At 42.8% G+C, this 17,459-nt stretch overlaps 1 protein-coding gene across 3 annotated transcripts in view; it reads left to right on the top strand.

The window, feature by feature from the left end:
* Positions 1–8,508: 8,508 nt before the first annotated feature.
* Positions 8,509–17,459, top strand: part of PSMD14 (proteasome 26S subunit, non-ATPase 14) — a 63,673-nt gene continuing 54,722 nt past the window's right edge. The window contains exons 1-2 of one of the 3 annotated variants that reach the window (XM_030580265.1): positions 8,868–9,005; positions 10,082–10,142. The gene's annotated coding sequence lies outside the window, so the exon portion shown is untranslated. Of the gene's footprint in view, positions 8,529–8,867; positions 9,006–10,081; positions 10,143–17,459 lie in introns of those variants that run through there. The other 2 variants (XM_030580266.1, XM_030580264.1) reach the window with 2 other exon arrangements.

Below are 17,459 nucleotides of genomic sequence, written 5' to 3'. Positions count from 1 at the left end.
CTCTCTGTTTTAAGATTCAAGGAGTTTGAATCACAGTGATCTTCCAGGATAACCCAGAGAGGGGAAGCCTGGGAGAGGCAATGGTGAAGGAAAGGGTTTACTTTCCTTGTGTTAAGATCCAGAGGGACTAGGTCTTGGCCGTCCCCGGGCAAGGTTTGGGGGGGGGGGAATCAGAGTGTACCAGGCACTGGAATTCCTGGTTGGTGGCAGCGCTACAAGTACTAAGCTGGTAATTGAGCTTAGAGGAATTCATGCTGGTACTCCATCTTTTGGACGCTAAGGTTCAGAGTGGGGAATTATACCATGACAACCCTCATAACACACAGAATGCTGGTAACCATCCAGGCAGGTCTTTATTTCCTAGCCCCAGTCAAATGACATGGGTAAGGAATACAAAAACTTATACCTAGTGACCTAGCAGGAGACAGTATTCAGTGATTCCAGGAAACAACGACCAGCACTTGTTTGTCATCTGTTCAATATCTTCATCAACAACTTAAATATTGGCATAGAACGTACACTTATTTTGTCTGCAGATGATACCAAACTGGGAGGGATTGCTACTGCTTTGGAGGATAGGGTCAAAATTCAAAATGATCTGGACAAATTGGGGAAATGGTCTGAGGTAAACAGGATGAAGTTTAATAAAGACAAATGCAAAGTGCTCCACTTAGGAAGGAACAATCAGTTTCACACATACAGAATGGGAAGAGACTGTCTAGGAAGGAGTATGGCAGAAAGGGATCTAGGGGTTATAGTGGACCACAAGCTAAATATGAGTCAACAGTGTGATGCTGTTGCAAAAAAAGCAAACGTGATTCTGGGATGCATTAACAGGTGTGTTGTGAGCAAGACACGAGAAGTTATTCTTCCGCTCTACTCTGCTCTGGTCAGGCCTCAACTGGAGTATTGTGTCCAGTTCTGGGCACCGCATTTCAAGAAAGATGTGAAGAAATTGGAGAGGGTCCAGAGAAGAGCAACAAGAATGATTAAGTATCAGAGGGGTAGCCGTGTTAGTCTGGATCTGTAAAAGCAGCAAAGAATCCTGTGGCACCTTATAGACTAACAGACGTTTTGGAGCATGAGCTTTCGTGGGTGAATACCCACTTCCTCAGATGCATGTAGTGGAAATTTCCAGGGGCAGGTATATATATGCTAGCAAGCAAGCTAGAGATAACAAGATCAGTTCAATCAGGGAGGATGAGGCCCTGTTCTAGCAGTTGAAGTGTGAAAACCAAGAGAGGAGAAACTGGTTCTGTAGTTGGTAAGCCATTCACAGTCTTTGTTCAATCCTGAGCTGATGGTGTCAAATTTGCAGATGAACTGAAGCTCAGCAGTTTCTCTTTGAAGTCTGGTCCTGAAGTTTTTTTGCTGCAGGATGGCCACCTTAAGGTCTGCTATAGTGTGGCCAGGGAGGTTGAAGTGCTCTTCTACAGGTTTTTGTATATTGCCATTCCTAATGTCTGATTTGTGTCCATTTATCCTTTTCCGTAAAGACTGTCCAGTTTGGCCGATGTACATAGCAGAGGGGAATTGCTGGCATATGATGGCGTATATTACATTGGTGGATGTGCAGGTGAATGAACCGGTGATGGTGTGGCTGATCTGGTTAGGTCCTATGATGGTGTCGCTGGTGTAGATATGTGGGCAGAGTTGGCATCGAGGTTTGTTGCATGGATTGGTTCCTGAGCTAGAGTTATTATGGTGCGGTGTGCAGTTACTGGTGAGAATACGTTTCAGGTTGGCAGGCTGTCTGTGGGCAAGGACTGGCCTGCCACCCAAGGCCTGTGAAAGTGTGGGATCATTGTCCAGGATGGGTTGTAGATCCTTGATGATGCGTTGGAGGGGTTTTAGCTGGGGGCTGTATGTGATGGCCAGTGGAGTCCTGTTGGTTTCTTTCTTGGGTTTGTCTTGCAGTAGGAGGCTTCTGGGTACACGTCTGGCTCTGTTGATCTGTTTCCTTATCCCCTCGTGCGGGTATTGTAGTTTTGAAAATGCTTGGTGGTTCATCACCGGTTCATTCACCTGCACATCCACCAATGTAATATATGCCATCATATGCCAGCAATGCCCCTCTGCTATGTACATCGGCCAAACTGGACAGTCTTTACGGAAAAGGATAAAGGACACAAATCAGACATTAGGAATGGCAATATACAAAAACCTGTAGGAGAGCACTTCAACCTCTCTGGCCACACTATAGCAGACATTAAGGTGGCCATCCTGCAGCAAAAAATCTTCAGGACCAGACTTCAAAGAGAAACTGCTGAGCTTCAGTTCATCTGCAAATTTGACACCATCAGCTCAGGATTGAACAAAGACTGTGAATGGCTTGCCAACTACAGAACCAGTTTCTCCTCTCTTGGTTTTCACACCTCAACTGCTAGAACAGGGCCTTATCCTCCCTGATTGAACTGATCTTGTTATCTCTAGCTTGCTTGCTAGCATATATATACCTGCCCCTGGAAATTTCCACTACATGCATCTGAGGAAGTGGGTATTCACCCACGAAAGCTCATGCTCCAAAACGTCTGTTAGTCTATAAGGTGCCACAGGATTCTTTGCTGCTTTTAAAGAATGATTAAAGGTCTAGAGAACATGACCCATGAAGGAAGGCTAAAAGATTTGGTTTTGTTTAGTTTGGAAAAGAGAAGACTGAGAGGGGACATGATAGCGGTTTTCAAGTATCTAAAAGGGTGCCATAAGGAGGAGGGAGAAAACTTTTTCATCTTAGCCTCTAAGGATAGAACAAGAAGCAATGGGCTTAAACTGCAGCAAGGACAGTTTAGGTTGGACATTAGGAAAAAGTTCCTGACTGTCAGGGTGGTTAAACATTGGAATAAACTGCTTAGTGAGGTTGTGGAATCTCCATCTCTGGAGATATTTAAGAGTAGGTTAGATAAATGTCTATCAGGGATGGTCTAGACAATATTTGGTCTTGCCATGAGGGCAGGGGACTGGACTTGATGACCTCTCGAGGTCCTTCCAGTCTAGCGTCTATGAATCTATGAATCCCTTTAGTACAAGCCACACCTCTCTTCAGTTAGAAGATGAATTACTGCAAAGAAGGGTCTGAAAGAGCTGAGGAATCTAGGGAATCTAACAGGCCCATCCAGAAAAGTTTATATAATCAACCACGTTGTACAACCTGCTGATTAACATTTCTTCAGGGGTAAAATTCATATTATGAACATTATTTTGAGCATTTTTACTCCAAGCTGCAGTGAAAGCCTAAACAATAGGTATATTATGATGGAAATCTTCTCTTATGTACTTATGCTAGTTGGATCACAACAGTGAGGGATTTGGTGGCACTACAGAGAGTGCCCTTCATATTAAATGATAATTTAGAAGTATTTAACAACATATGGTCTCTTCTCCTTGACATATATGATTAAGAATATATCTTTTGTATATCAAAATATAAAATACCATCTGTCATAAGTAACAACTATGATATTGGCTTTATATAGCCAATTAATTCACTGTACTTTCTAATGTAAATATTTCTCCTATTTTCTCTTTTTTCTTGTTCTGTATCTATATTTATTTATAAAATTTCAATAAATGTATATCTGAAAAAGTCAACACTATGTCTTGAAATGTAATTAAGAATAACAATGAAAGTCTGTTTTCACTTTGTATTTTAAAGATGAAGGGCCAAAGCCTGAGCTGGCATAAATCGGCATAGTTCCATGGGCATCAGTGGATTTATATGGATTTACATCAATTAAGGATATAACCCAGCATGTTACTTTTCCCTTTAAAACACCAACTATACCCATTAACTCTGATGGCCTTTTTCCTTTCATGAAATGCAGAGTTTCACAAGTCTTTCTCCAAAAATTTGATATTCCGTTGAGAGATGAGTTGAAAAGAGAAGTGAGAGTTTACATATGACATTCATCGTTTGTTAGGGATGGTCGATACTTGAATTTGAATGGGCTCATGGAGATATAAGAGTTAATATCAAGAACTCAATAAAAATCAAGAAAAAGTATATAAGATTCCAGTTTCAGTAATTCAAAGCATACCTGCCTCTTGTAATTTTATAGGCAAAAAATAAATCTTTTATCTTTTATTTGAATGGGCTTTTGACCATGTCAAAACTTGGAAGATTCTCAAGATTCTCATGGCATAGTGATCAAGCTTTGCCAGGTTAAATGAGTGAGATTTTAATAGTCTAATTGAAACATGGTGCAAATTCTCTTATTGTCTGAATGTGATACTTAGACATACCTCTGAAATGTATCTCATTATGAGATATAGTGAAGACAGCTAAAATGTGTTAAAATGTCATGCAAGTCCTGTAAAAACCTGCAGAGTGGAGACAATGCATTTTAATAGAGATTTCTGTAGAGATAAGATACTCATATTAGGCACAAATTTACCTCTGTCACATGCACTTGCTGTTATCTGGCTGTTTATTAGTGCAAATTGACATTAGAAATGCTCAACGTTATAGAGGAAGGTCATATATAGCATGTTAAATTCCTTCATGATGCTTCTAATTTTGGGTGTGCCCTTATTTTCGGAGCTAATTATATATTTTAAAGCACCTGGGAGATTGAAAGTACGGATGCTGTAGGTATTTAGAAACTACTTGAGAAAACCTAAAATAGCGTGAGAGAACTAGTTCCGATTGAGTAACAAATTATTTCAACTTCTGCTCAAAATTCAAATCAGTCCCTTTCTAGAGTTTGGAAAAAAATCATTTTTAAAGGATTTTTTTTATATCTCTGTGCTTCCTGAATTTGGCTGGGTTTGGAGGTGGAAATGCCAAGCAAATGTGAAAAACTAGTTTTGCAATATTTCTGACCCAAATGAAACCAGTCCAGTTTCTTAAAGATCATCTGAGGTTTAGGATGCTTATTTGATGCTCCTTTTCCTGTTTGTCTGAAGATAAGGAACTGTGAGAGATAAAAATAAAAGCAACCTTGAAGTCTTAAAGTGCAGTGAGACTTGAATAGTTCTAGCTTGAAGTTCAGAAGAATATATAAGCACATTTCCTCCTTTTTGTTAAAATAGCTACATCAGCTTTAAAACTGTTTCTCCCCCCCCCCCCCAACTTCCTTGTGCTTGTTTACAGTGATAAATTAATAGAATTGGCCTTAGACACAAGAAATATAAGTGAAACTCACTCAGTCCCCGGAAAAATCATGGAACAGGTCCTCAAAGAATCCATTTTGAAGCACATGGAGGAGAGGAAAGTGATCAGAAACAGTCAACATGGATTCACCAAGGGCAAGTCATACTTGACCAACGTGATTGCCTTCTATGATGAGATAACTGGCTCTGTGGATATGAGGAAAGGAGTGGACATGATATACCTTGACTGTAGCAAAGATTTTGATACAGTCTCCCACAGTATTCTTGCCAGCAAGTTTAAGAAGTATGGATTGGATGAATGGACTATAAGGTGACCAGAAAGCAGGCTAGATCGTTGGGCTTAATGGGTAGTGTTCAATGGCTCGATGTCTAGCTGGCAGCCAATATCAAGCAGAGTGCCCCAGGGGTTGGTCCTGGGGCTGGTTTTGTTCAACATCTTCATTAATGATCTGGATGATGGGATGGACTGCATCCTCAGCAAGTTCGCAGATGACACTAAGCTAGGGTGACCAGACAGCAAATGTTAAAAATCGGGATGGGGGTGGGGGGTAATAGGAGCCTATATAAGAAAAAGATCCAAAAATTGGGACTGTCCCTATGAAATCGGAACATCTGGTCACCCTACACTAAGCTGGGGGAGGGGGGAGAGATAGATACACTGGAGGATAAACATAGGGTCTAGAATGACTTAGACCAATTGGAGGATTGGGCCAAATGAAATCTGATGATGTTTGACAAGGACAAGTACAGAGTCATTCACTTAGGATGGAAGAATTCCATGCACTGCTACAGGCTGGGGACTGACTGGCTAAGCAGCAGTTCTGCAGAATAGGACCTGGGAATTACAGTGTATGAGAAGTGTGCCCTTGCTGCCAAGAAGACTAACAGCAAATTGGGCTGCATTAGTAGGAGCATTGCCAGCAGATCGAGGGAAATGATTATTCCCCTCTGTTCAGCACACTGGTGAGGCCACATCTGGAGTATTGCATCCAGTTTTGCCCCCCTCCCTCCCCACTACAGAAAAGATGTGGACAAATTGGAGAAAGTCCAGCAGAGGGCAACAAATATGATTAGGGGGGCTGGGGCACATGACTTATGAGGAGAGGCTGAGGGAACTGGGTTTATTTAGTCTGGAGAAGACAAGAGTGAGTGGGGATTTGATAGCAGCCTTCAGCCTGAAGGGGATGGGGGAGGTTCCAAAGAGGATGGAGCTAGGCTGTTCTCAGTGGTGGCAGATGACAGAACAAGGAGCAATGGTCTCAAGTTGCAGTGGAGGTGGTCTACGCTGGATATTAGGAAAAACTATTTCACTAAGATGGTGGTGAAGCACTGGAATGGGTTACCTAGGGAGGTGCTGGAATCTCCATCCTTAGAGGTTTTAAAGACCCGGCTTGATAAAGCTCTGGACAAGATGATTTAGTTGGGGTTAGTCCTGCTTTGAGTAGGAGGTTGGACTAGATGACCTCCTGAGGTCTCTTCCAACCCTAATCTTCTATGGTTCATTGATCACTTCAGGATATCAACCAACATTTGAAATCTATATATGAGGACATTTGGACATATTTAAATAATATGGACATATTTTAACTCACTGAAATCCTTTGGAGTGGGAAAGATCTGGACAAGCATAGAGTGGAAAACTATAAGAATATTGCTTTAAAATAATTATCTCACTAATTAGCATGTGTCTATCTAATTCATGTCTCTTTTCATTTATACCATGCTCATCGCCATACTTTGAGCACTTAGTATCAGAGCTACTGTATCCGCACGGCAGTATAAGATTTCAGATAAGGTTATTATAGGGCCTTAAAAGGAGAGGATCAGAATGTGTGTTGCTGAGGCTACTTAAGTACAGTTTATAGCATGACTCCTCTTCTCCTGCTTCCCTTTCGTTTCCCATCTTGTGAGTTGCTGAACATCCTCAACTACTGTTGCTTCAGGCTCTGAGATAGCCTGGGACTCCACAAATCATAATACTAGCCTTGTATGTAAGCACTGCAGAGATCACAGGGACAGCTGTAGAAAAATAGAAATTGCCATACTGGATCAGGCTCAAAATCTGTCTAGTCCAGTATTCGGTCTCTGTCACTGGCCAGTACCAGATGCTTCAGGGGAAGGTGTAAGGTTTAATATCTCTTTCAAAATTTGTTGTAATTAATTATAACTCTGGATATTCTTGATATCTGTGTAAATATCCAATGCCTTTTTGAATCTCATTAAGTTCTTGGCCTCAACTGCTTCCTGTTGCAGCAAGTTCCAGGTTAATTAGATGTTGTGTGAAAAAAATCCTTTTATCAGTTCTGAATTTCCCACCTTTTAATATCATTGACTGTCCCCTTGTTCTTGTGTTATGAGATAGGGAGAACAGAAGTTGCCAATTTACCTTCTCTAGACTATTCATTATTTTATATAATTTATCATGTCCCTTCTTATTTGTCTCCTTTTAATGGTAAACAATCTCCATCTCTTCATATGAGAGTTTTTCCAGGCATTTTATCATTTCCATGCTCTTCTCTGAACCCCTGCCAGTTCTGCAATATTCTTTCTGAGATGAAGTGACCAGTACTGTACACAGTATTTCAGATGAACCTGCACCATTGATTTATATAAAGGCATTAAAATATTATTTGTATTATTTACCATCCCCTTATGCTTCCTAACATCTTGTTAGTTTAACTGCAGCTGCATATTAAGCAGATGTTTTCATTGAATTGTATACAGTAATGCCCACATCCCTTTCTTGTGCTGATACAAAAATTTTATTTAGACCACCACAAAGTGTTTGAGTAGTTTAAATTTTTCCCTCCACCATGCAACACTTTTCATCGATTGACATGGAATTTCACTTTTAATGAGTTGCCCATTCACCTAGCTTGTGAAGTTCCTCCTGGTTCTGACTAATCTGAATAATTTGGTGCCATGTACACATTTTTACTAGGTGGATTAGGTACTTGTGAAATGCCCCTCTTGCTGAGTTTTGGAACTGATTGCTTTCTTTTGCTGTTACGTGTTTCTAGATGCTCATCAGGACTATGGGTGGTGGGGCTTTCACTGTGGAGGGCCAGCTGCACCCTGCTAGCATCTGGGGGAAGGTCATGAAGGGAATGATTACTGGCCTCCACCCAGAGGTGAAAGAAAGTAAGCCGCTATGGCCCGGTACAGTGTACCGGTAAGAAAGTGGCTGCTAGTACACAGCCAACGGGCACCAGCAGGGCCCTGGGGGGTGGGGAGGTGGAAACAGCGGACGGACAAAAGCAGAAGCTGCCCTGGCGGTTGAGCTAAAGGACGCCAGAGCCTCAGGCAGCACTGAAGGGCTGGCTGGTGCAGTCTGGCCCCAGCTCCGCCCCTTCTGCCCAAGGCCCCACCCCTTTCAGGTGCCCAGAGAACCCCGCCTTGCCCAGTCACCCTGCACGCGGGTAAGTCTTTTAAGTGACTTTCACTGCTGCCCCAGAACAGAACAGCACGGAGCCTGCAAAACATCATTGCACGGTGCCAGCCACCGCCTGCCCCCATCGAGCGGGAACTACCACTGCCTAGACGAGCTCCCTCGCGCCACCTCACGGCAGAGGGAGGAGGAGGCCCCTCAACGGGCAGGGCGCGAGCGATACTTGCACTGCGAGCCTGCAGCCTAGCCCCGCCCGCGCCTCAGCTTCTTCCAGGGGCGCGTGGGGGAGGGAAGCGCTGCGCGACTCGGAGGCATGGTGGGGGCGGAGCTACGTTGCCATGGTTCTGACCCCACCAAGCTATTGGTATGGGAACGGGAACCGGGAGGTACCCTCTGAACCCGGAAGTGTTTTCGGGAGGCCTGGGCTGACTGGGTTTGAATGAAATCCGGCTGATTCATCGCGGCCCGCAGCGGACGTGGAGCGGTGGCGGAAGGGTCTCAGCCCCAGGTAAGGGTAGAGGCCGCTCGGGGGCGTAGGCCGTTAGGCCCTCCCGTGGCTTGCCTGGCTCCTGGGCCTTCTCGCGGCCCGGTCCCCGAGCTGTAGGGGCAGGGCCCGCGCGGCATTGGGCGAGGCGGTGATGAGCGGGGCCGGGTGCGTCGGTAGAACCGGGCTGCCGGTGAGAGGCCCCAGGGAGCTGGGAAGGGGCTGCGGAACAAGCGTTAGGGATGCGGCCCGCTTCGGATGCGTCGCGGCTTTTGGTGGCCTTCCCCTTTATGTGGAGAGCGGTAGCCCCTTCCCAGGCCCCGGCCTGTTACCTTCGAGGTCCCTTAGCCAGTCCCAAGGGCCTAGGTGACAGCATGTTGTGCCTCTTCTTGGGAGTCGCTAACGGGCAATGTTCTGTGCTGGTTTTTATTATTTCTAACCACCCAAACGTGCCTTGGGTAGCTCGCAGAAACAAGTGAGTGCGTTGCTACCGCATGAAAGAACTTGCAATCTACATTCAGCCGGATTTAATGACTTTGTAGACAGGAGAGGAGGGACAAGGGCTGCGGTGGTAATGTGGCTAATTAGTAACGCAGATTGATGGTTATTGTAAATTTGTTGTTTTTAATGCCACGGTGCCTTATTAGCGCTGGTGCAAGGAATGAGAACTGCTGCAAGATACTCAAATGCTCCTATAACACTATTGCTGTCATGTTCTGTTCTTGGTGTCCACAGACTATATGGTTTTCAGTGCTAATAGGGACACTGCTACCACAGTAAATAATCACAGGCAGCCTTGTTTGCAAGTTCATGTCAACTGGCAGCAGTGACCTTTTCTGGTTTTGTCACAATGTTATATCTATGTAATAGTCACTCTCCTGACAGCTGAAATGCAGCTCTTCTGGGGTGAAGCATGCAGTTGCCCAATGGTGCACAGCAGCACTCTTGTATTGTATTTAACAAATGTTCCTGCTGAGCATACCCCTATGGTTTTGTCTTTCTTGTCTTTAAAGAAACAAATCACTGAAAGTGCCCTTATCCTTGATATTGAACCTTCCAAATACAAGTGGAGTATAAACTGGTCATGTGTTGTCTTTCAGAGTCTGCAGCTATCCCAAGTGACTTTACACTTACTCACTGCTTTGTCAAGCATCAGCAACAGTGAGTGAAAACTAACTTGTCTTGGCAGCTTTCAGTGCAGCTATTTATGTAATGCTCGAGAAGCAAGACGGGGAAAGAAGCAGAACACAGTGTAGGGAATGAACTAAGGAAGAGAAGGGAAAAAGAGGAATAAGACACTTTAGGTAACAGGCAGGTGGGGGATAGAGAGAAAGGGGACAATCTATATAGGAAAGAAAGTGGAGTGAAGCTAGGAAAAGAGGTATAATAAGCAAAAGTAATAGTATAGAATAGTATCAGAGGGGTAGCTGTGTTAGTCTGGGTCTATAAAAGCAGCAAAGAGTCCTAACAGACGTTTTGGAGCATGAGCTTTCGTGGGTGAATACCCAGTTCGTCAGATGCATGCTCCAAAACATGTTAGTCTATAAGGTGCCACAGGACTCTTTGCTGCTAGTATAGAATAGTATTCGACTAATTTTATTCAATAGATTTCACCAGCTTTTGTAGGCTAAATATTTTTAGTAGTATTTGGCTACTGGTAAAACATCTAGTATATTTGATAAATGTGTATCTGTTTTTTTGTTTAATCTGTTTATATCAAATATATTTATAGTAAATAGAAACATCAATGATGAGGCATGCATTTTCAGATTGTGGTTTAAATTATTTCTTTTTGAAAAGCTATGTATTTACATTTTATATGCTATGTATGATATTTGATAGGGAAATCTGCCCTAGTTTTGTCAGCATTTTGAAAATGATCTCTCCCCTCTCTAGGGGTGTGAGGTGCTGTTATGTCTGAGCTGTGAATCACATTTCTATCTCTAAAGCTTTTGATTGGGCAGAAGAGTCTACTGACAACAGCCTTATTTGTGATCTGTGTAATACGGGAGGATGAGAAGATAATCTCTTGATAGATTTCTAAAACGGTGCAAAAATTGGTTTGGAGACATATGTAATGGCTAGAACTCTTCCTGAATGGTTTGGAATGGACGGAACCTCAAATGGGTTAATCCAGGGATAGGCATCCTATGGCACGTGTGCCGAAGGTGGCACGTGAGCTGATTTTCAGTGGCACTCTCACTGCCTAGGTCCTGGCCACCCTCCGGGAGCTCTGCATTTTAATTTAATTTTAAATTAAGCTTCTTAATCATTTTAAAAACCTTATTTACTTTACATACAACAGTAGTTTAGTTATATATTATAGACTTTTATAGAAGGAGATCTTCTAGAATGTATTACTGGCACACAAAACCTTAAATTAGAGTGAATAAATGAACACTTGGCACACCACTTCTGAAAGGTTGCTGACCCCTGTGTTAATCTTTGCATATAAATAACTTTATTAGGTGTTTATGAAAAATTTGTGCTCCTTTATCTACTGATGCGGTAGATTCTTGCTGCTCTAACATGCTGACACCTACTATGACTATGTTATCACTTTAAAAGAATTGCTTGGAAATTAGACACAGATTTGTAAAAGTTTTGACATAATCAGTTAGGAGGCACTATTCAGTAGAATATCAAAACACTAGCAATGTCTGATAACTTTAGGTTTCAGAGTAGCAGCTATGTTAGTCTATATCCGCAAAAAGAACAGGCGTACTTGTGGCACCTTGGAGACTAACACATTTATTTGAGCATAAGCTTTTGTGGGCTATAGCCCACTTCTCCAGATGCATAGAATGGAACATGTAGTAAGGAGATATATATACAAACAGAACATGAAAAGGTGGAAGTAGCCATATCAACTCTAAGAGGCTAATTAAGATGAGCAATTATCAGCAGGAGGGGGGAAAAAAAACTTTTGTAGTGATAATCAAGATGGCCCATTTGAGACAGTTGACAAGAGGCGTGAAGATACTTAATATGAGGAAATAGATTCAATCTGTGTAATGACTCAGCCATTCCCAGTCTCTATTCAAGCCTAAATTAATAGTACCTAATTTGCATATTAATTCAAGTTCAGCAATTTCTCATTGGAGTCTGTTTTTGAAGCTTTTCTGTTGCAAAATTGCCACCTTTTAAGTCTGTTACTGAGTGACCAGAAAGATTGAAGTGTTCTCCTACAGGTTTTTGAATGTTATGATTCCTGATGTCAGATTGGTGTCCATTCTTTTGTGTAGAGACTGTCCGGTTTGGCCAGTATACATGACATTGCTGACACATGATTGCATATATCACATTGATAGATGTGCAGGTGAACGAACCCCTGATGGTGTAGCTGATGTGATTAGGTCCTATGATGGTGTCACTTGAATAGATATGTGGACGGAGTTGGCATTGGGCTTTGTTGCAAGGATAGGTTCCTGGGTTAGTGTTTTTGTTGTGTGGCATGTAGTTGCTGGTGAGTATTTGCTTCAGGTTGGCGGGGCTGTCCGTAAGCGAGGACTGGTCTATCTCCCAAGATCTGTGAGAGTGAGGGATCATCTTTCAGGATAGGTTGTGGATCTTTGATGATGCACTGGAGAGATTTTAGTTGGGGGCTGAAGGTGACAGCTAGTGGCATTCTGTTATTTTCTTTGTTGGGCCTGTCCTGTAGTAGGTGACTTCTGGGTACTCTTCTGGCTCTGTCAATCTGTTTTTTTCACTTCAGCTGGTGAGTGTTGTAGTTTTAAGAATGCTTGATAGGGATCTTGTAGATGTTTGTCTGAGGGATTGGAGCAAATGCGGTTGGTTGTATCTTAGAGCTTGGCTGTAGGCAATGGATTGTGTGGTGTGTTCTGAATGGAAGCTGGAGGTAAGTATAGCAGTCAGCAGGTTTCCAGTATAGAGTGGTATTTATGTGACCATTGCTTATTAGCACAGTAGTGTCCAGGAAATGGACTGCTTGTGTGGATTGGTCTAGGCTGAGGTTGATGGTGGGATGGAAATTGTTGAAATCACGGTGGAATTCCTCAAGGCCTTCTTTTCCATGTGTCCAGATGATGAAGGTGTCATCAATGTAGCACAAGTAGAGTAGGGGCATTAGGGGACAGAACTACGCTTCCTCAGCTCTCAAGTCAACCATAAAAATGTTGACATACTGTGGGGCCATGTGGGTATCCATAGCAGTGCCGCTGACTTGAAGGTATATATTGTTCCCAAATGTGAAATAGTTGTGGGTGAGGACAAAGTCACAAATTCAGCCACCAGGTTTGCCGTGACATTATTGGAGATACTGTTTCTGATAGCTTGTAGTCCATCTTTGTGTGGAATATTGGTGTAGAGGGCTTCTACATCCATAGTGGCCAGAATGGTGTTTTCTGGAAGATCACTGATGGATTGTAGTTTCCTGAGGAAGTCAGTGGTGTCTTGAAGATAGCTGGGAGTGCTGATAGCATAGGACCTGAGGAGAGTCCACATAGCCAGACAATCCTGCTATTAGAGTGCCAATGCCTGAGATTATGAGACATCCAGGATTTCCAGGTTTATGGATCTTGGGTAGCAAATAGAATATCCCTGGTCAGGGTTCTAGGCATGTGTCTGTACAGATTTGTTCCTGTGCTTTTTCAGGGAGTTTCTTGAGCAGATGGTGTAATTTCTTTTGGTAATCCTCAGTGGGATCAGAGGATAATGGCCTATAGAAGGCAGAGTTAGAGAGCTGCCTAGCAGCCTCTTGTTCATATTCCAACTTATTCATGATGACAGCAGCACCTCCTTTGTCAGCTCTTTTGATTAAGATGTCAGAGTTGTTCCTGAGGCTGTTGATGGCATTGTGTTCAGCACGGCTGAGATTTTGGGGCAAGTGATGCTGCTTTTCCACAATTTCAGCCCAAGCATGTTGACGGAAGCAATCTATGTTTTTAATCTTTTATAGAAACTACATAATGAAATATAAACTACTAGCACAGAACTATTTCTTCTAAGGCTGTCAAACGATTTTTAAAAACTGTGAGATAAAAAAACTCGATTGCAACTTTAATCACACTGTTTTTAATAGAATACCAATTTAAATGTATGATAAATATTTTTGAATGTTTTTCTTCATTATTAAATTTATTTCAATTACAACACAGAATACAAAGTGTGCAGTGCTTACTTTATTTTTGAAGCTGTAGGGGTGGGGCTGACTGCCCATGCTGGAGCTCTGCTGCCACGGGGTGGGGTTGGGGGGATGAAACTAAAGTGGAAGTCCTGGAGATCTGTTAAAGTCCTGGAATCCGTAGCCTTGACAAAATCGTATTCTTATAAGTTGCAAATAAACAAGAGTTTAAGTTTCAGCATGGTAATATAGTTAGATGCTTGATGCCACACATGGAATTTGTGTTCTGCTCTGAGTTTCTTCCTGTATTTCCATGCTGGGTGTGCTAAGCAATGGGAAACTACCTAATGATTCCAGCTTTCTCCTGAAGAAATGGTGGATCTCTCCAGTGTGTGACTTCTTAGGCAGTAATAATGTAGAATACTTGTTACCTTGTCCAAAAAATTTTTTTCTGGACTGTATTACAAAGTTTTAGCACCAGTCTTTTGGAAAGATTTTAAAAAATCCTAATTAATGGAAATCAGGTATTAAATAGAAACATGTGGACAAATATTAAGAATAAAGTTAGTTGTCTAGAACCCTTTTCATTGTGTTTAATGCAATATATGAAGTGAGTGTTCCTTCTTGCCACAGTCTTTTCATACTTTTGCATTGTCTAGTTCAGTGGTCCCCAAACTGCAGGTTGCATCCCTTTGGAGGGCATAGAAGAAACATCTGGGGTGGGGTGGGTTGTAGCACAGCCTGGGTCAGCCCCCACCAGATGGCAGTGAAAGGAGTGCCTCCCAGCTCTGATTTGCTTCCAGCTCCACTCTGCCCAGCTCCTGGCTGCAGTTACAACCCTGGTTTCACTCCTGGCTGCAGCTCAGCTGACAGCCTCCGTTCTCAACTGCTGGGTCCCAGCCACAGCCTGGCCTCACCTCCCCTCCCAGCCTGGGGTGTGTGTGAGATGCATTCTATTACTGGTAAGGGTGGGAGGGGGAGCATGAGAGGAAAGGTTTGGGGACCACTTGTCCAGTCCCTATATTTACTCCTAATTGCTATTATGTTTTTTGAATATGTACCTTTTTCCTAAATGTTCTAGGAATCCCAAAGCGCTCTGCAAACTGACTTTTCAAACCTGCTAATTACTGAGTTAACAGAGTTGAAATTTTGTAGCTAAGATTTTTCTCTTTTCTGTATATAAAAATAACTCTAATTCTAATTTTGACACTCTATCTCAAAAAGTTATCAGTCTTCATAATGAACCCAACCGCTCATCCCAGGATCCAATGATGAGTCAGTTTTTTAAAAAGAAATTGCTTCAGCATATAGTGTCCATTATTTCTACTAAGAAACCAGGATTATTGCATGAAATCTCATTCTGAGCTGCAAGTATATAGTAAGACACTGAAATCATAAATTTTTCAATTAATTAAAAGATCTGAAATTCACTAAGTCTTAGGCACAAACACAGTACTCCCATCTTCTTAGAGAGATGATTACTGTATATACTTGTTCATAAGCCGAATTATTTTAGTAAAAAAGGGAAGTGCCAGAGAAGGGGGTTGGCTTATGAACGGGTATAGAAAGGGAGAGGTGGGACACCTCCCCCACACCCCCCAACACAGGGAATAAGGAAAGGCAGCACAGCCAGAAGGGAAGAGATGGGGCCAGAGTCTCTTCGCTTCTGGCCACGCTGCTCATCCCCATAGCCTCCGAAGCAGCTGGAGCTCCCAGGCTGGCAGGCTACAGCCATGCTACTTGGCCCCGCCCCCCAGAGCAAGCTGTGGCCGTGCTGCCTGGTCCAGCCTGCTGGAACACTCTGGGCCGCAACACCTGGTCTGGCCTGCTGGAGCAGACTGCAGCCTCACTGCCCAGCCTACCGGAGCAGGTGGGAAGGGATGGGATGGGGAGAGCGTGGGGGTCCTGGGCTAGGGCTGGGCGCATGTGGGGGGTGATCACAGGGTTACTCCACTGACCCCCAGCTTCTCCCTCCCAAAAATTTCCCCACCAGTTGCTGTCTCGGCCCGTCAGCGTAAGCAGCTGGTGTGCCGGGACGCTTTGTTTACTTAGGTTTACCTCTGTGCCTGTGGACGCTTGAGGTAAACAAACCATCTCGACCCGCCAGCGGCTTATCCTGATGGCCCAGGAGCCAGTGTTTGCTGACCCCTGAATTATAGGGTCGGCTTATGAACAGGTTATAAAAATTTTCCATTTTTATTTATCCATCTGGGCGGAGGGGGTCAGCTTATAAATGAACCAGCTTATGATGGAGTATATATGGTATATTGCTTATATCTGTTCTCCCCAGGCCATGTGGAAAAAAGTTCTTAGTAATACCACTCAGTGCTTCATCTTCAAAGCACTTTATAAATATTAACTGATCCGTAACCAAAAACTGGGCTGGTTATGCTGATTGAAATCCAGAGCTCTTGGTGGCTGGTATCTTGTACCAGTTACATTTATCCGTTGAGGTACTGCTAGATGACTGTACTGAAGATTCTGTACAGATTTTCCAGTTTCAGTTCAATAATAATCAATTTTCGTGAATTCCTGCAGTGCAGATTTTTAAAGATGTACATTTTGTGTCCCATTCCTCCCCTCTCAGGGTCGGCAGTGAAAAAACTGCAGTAATGGAGATGCATAAACCATATTTGAACTGCAGGAGTTCAGTTAAGCACACACTCAACTAATGCAGTTACTAAAAATCAAAGAAATCGCTTGCTAAGTCAGCAGTCACGACCATGCTAACCTACTCCTAGACCTTCCCAGGTAAATGGACTTCCCAAACGCACAAGTGCATTCTAATTTCTAACCTGGAATCATTCAGTGTGCTCATCTAGTTCCTCACAATCACTCTCAAATGGAAAACAAATCATTGACATTTTTACTAATCTGTGTAGTGTGCAACTTTTCTTTGACCTCATACTTTTGTGTGGGAAAAGTTAAGGTTTTTTTAATTTAGTGTGGTGCTGGGGATAGGTAGGGAACAGCACTTGGGAGGAGGATTAGGCCATATACTATGTACTCTGCCTTGTCTGCCTCCCCAGCATTGGGGACTGACTGGGGAATTCTGAAGAGCAGAGCTGGAACACAGTGCCAAAACCGAAGTGTATCATATTCTGACAGACCTGCCCAGAGTGTGTAAAAATCTATTTATTTTAAAAAGCGGATATTTTTATTTAAATTGGATTTTGTTTTAAGCTGAATATATTCTTTACAAAAGTCTGTTTAAAATTAAATTTGAAACTGACAACCTATGTTACGGCCCAAATTTATTATAATCTATTACAATAATGTAGATTAATAAAAACATACTGCATAAATGACCCCTCAACAAATTCTAATTAGTTATAGAGTGCTGCTTTAATTATGTACAGTATCATGGGGGAAGCATTCTTTAAATCAGGCTTGGA

This window comes from Gopherus evgoodei, chromosome 11 (assembly GCF_007399415.2).
Source record: "Gopherus evgoodei ecotype Sinaloan lineage chromosome 11, rGopEvg1_v1.p, whole genome shotgun sequence".
Taxonomy (NCBI): Eukaryota; Metazoa; Chordata; order Testudines; family Testudinidae; genus Gopherus; species Gopherus evgoodei.
Note: the sequence above shows the minus strand (reverse complement) of the source record. Positions and strands in the feature narration are given on the sequence as shown.